The sequence below is a fragment of the Anneissia japonica genome, unplaced genomic scaffold, assembly GCF_011630105.1.
Source record: "Anneissia japonica isolate Jap-2015-1 unplaced genomic scaffold, ASM1163010v1 scaffold288072_len178204_cov163, whole genome shotgun sequence".
Classification (NCBI taxonomy): Eukaryota; Metazoa; Echinodermata; class Crinoidea; order Comatulida; family Comatulidae; genus Anneissia; species Anneissia japonica.
The window spans coordinates 98,032-100,697 of NW_022719055.1; positions in this window are offsets into that span (position 1 = coordinate 98,032).

Consider the following 2,666-nt stretch of genomic DNA (forward strand, 5'->3'; position numbering starts at 1 on the left):
GTGTCGGGAGCCGTGTCAGATGAACGCCACGGTGCACACGACAACCAAGATTCGATCAACACATTCGATTGACTTCTGTGGTCGTGTACTGAGACGGTGCACCCTCGCCGGTACTCGTGTACGCGACGACGTTGGGCAGGTCGTCGATTTTCCAGAAATCTCGAGAAAATTTTTCTAAGTCCAGAAAAGTCGAAATTTTTTCTAAGTTCAGCTTTTCGAAATTTTTTTCAAGTCCAGATTTTCGAAAATTTTTTTAAGTCCAGAAATCTCGAAATTTTTTTCTAAGTCCAGAAATCTCGAAAATTTTTCCAGTCCAGAAGTCCAGAAAAGTCGAAATTTTTTGTAAGTCCAGCTTTTCGAAAATTGTTCTAAGTCAAGCGCAACACCTCCCATTCACACCTTCTCGTGTACACGACGGAGCACCGTCGACTGCCCACACGTCACTGCTGCACTCTACGCTCACTCAACGAGAACAAAAAAATACAAGATATAGAGAAAGTCAAATTTGTGGTTTTTTTCTCGAAAGATTTATTTTTCGTAATTAAATATTTAAAATAACGAGTATAGGAGTACGAGCAGAATCGGCGTCAGGTGAGAACAAGTCTCTTTTTGGACCTCACATCTCTAGATTATTTTTTGTTTACTTCGTACCGTCGAATATTTTAAAAAAAACCAGCATACAGGTCAAGTTGAGATAATGTCTCCTTCGGAAGATATCGTCCGACTTCTTTTAATCAATCTTCACTCCGTACCCTAATGTAAATTGGGTTGTCAAGACTGTAAAAAAAATAATAATTAGAAAAAGATTAAATAAAATATGAAAAAAAATCAAAATTTCGATAACAAAATATTGAAAACTTATATAAATTATTTTTTTAAAATTTCGGTTAACTTACGTCAAAATTCCCTCGCGTATATTGGGTTCCGAGTCCCAGTCTTCGTCGGACGAATGTTAAGTTTCCACGTACCTTGGAACTTCCAAATTCCCATGCATTTTAGGAGGTGTGGTGTCCGGCCTCCACCGGCAATTCTCCTCGTGCTCCCTCAACTCCTCGGACTCTCCGCAGGTCAGACAACCGTATCTGCAGATTCCGATCGGTTTGCCGGTGTGCCGCAACTTGCATCTGTGAAAGTGGTTGTGAAAGCGAGAGACCCTCACTTTGTGTTCCTTGAAGAACGGGCAGGTTACGACGACTTGACTTTCCATCGTGTTGGATGCTGAAGACTCGGTCCACGATTTATGCTCGTCGAACGAGACGCGATGACGTTCGCTCCACCGATGACGTTTTGCGTACGGTGAACCCCCATGTCGTGGTACACCTGCACTCGACACCGATTACGTCATCGTTACAGACGTACATCTGCCAATCGTTGGCGCCACCTAAATTCGGAATAGATGACGTCTTCGTTATCGGACGAAAATCGGTATAAAAATGTCTCCCTACCGTAACCTCTCGCTCAAACATGGAGACTGTCAGTAGCAACGAGGAAATACTCGCAAGACTGTATCGATATGTAAGGGCTCTTGGCGGACTCCTAATAATCCAACGCCAGATTTACTATCTCGCAGTCCCATCCGATTACCCTGAACATCTTTTGGAGATCTTGCATATGCTACGAAGTTATCACTGCGAATTCGATCTGAAATCTGAATGAGTCTTGCCTTATGGAAATCGACAAAATCTTCACGAAACTGACGACCGGAGTCACCGTCGTCGGTTCGACGTGTCCTGCTAACGTAACCGTCGACGAATTCTAAAAAATTGTTTGTCCGGATCTGAAGACGGCAGTTCGAAATCTAAACTGCTATGTTACAACTACGCTGAATATTGCAAAAAGGAATGAGTTTAACTTCCTGGCCGATTTATACGCAAGTGCAAAAACATTTTTAGATTTGGTACATGGACAAGAGGTGTCACTACAGAAGTCTCCGAAACCTGACCCGCACCACGAACAAGCGGTGATTGATCGATCGACATGCGAGAAATTTCGCTCGATCCTTGCCAAAATCAAAGTAATTCTTTCCGAAATCAATCCTCTGATCTGGTCCGATTGCAAGTTCTTTAGACTCCAAATGATCAAGTACGTGCTTAACGCGCACTTCATGATGCTCGAACGAATTCTGTCAAAGTTGACAAATTGGGAAAATCATCCGCAGTCGAGTGTCGACATCAAAGAACAGGTGTTTCGTACGGTGGACGTACAGACATTCGTCGTGGCGGCAACCGAACTTAGAATCCAAGAGGACGCTATGCTCGGTCTATTGATGTCGTGCCCTAATGAAGACGGAATAGACGATATAGCCAGAGCCATTACCGATTTTACTGCAACTTTGTCAAACTTGGAATATCTTACTAAAACAAAACATTTCGAGCCTGCGTTGTTGAACATATGTGTGATATACTCAGAAAATAGAAATACCGATTAAATTACGTTGAACCATAATTGTGTTTATCTAGTATTTTATTTTTATTTTTGTTTCTAAGTGAGAGAATCTAATGATGGTATTGACAGTGATGATCCTAATTGCTGATGAAAAGTGGAGCCAAATTTCCAGACGAAGAAATCATGTCAACTACAAAATATATTTTTTTCTTTCTCTTAACCTTTATTCAACCCATTATGTCAAAGAATACACTACTTTGATCTAAGAAACGTAACGGCAG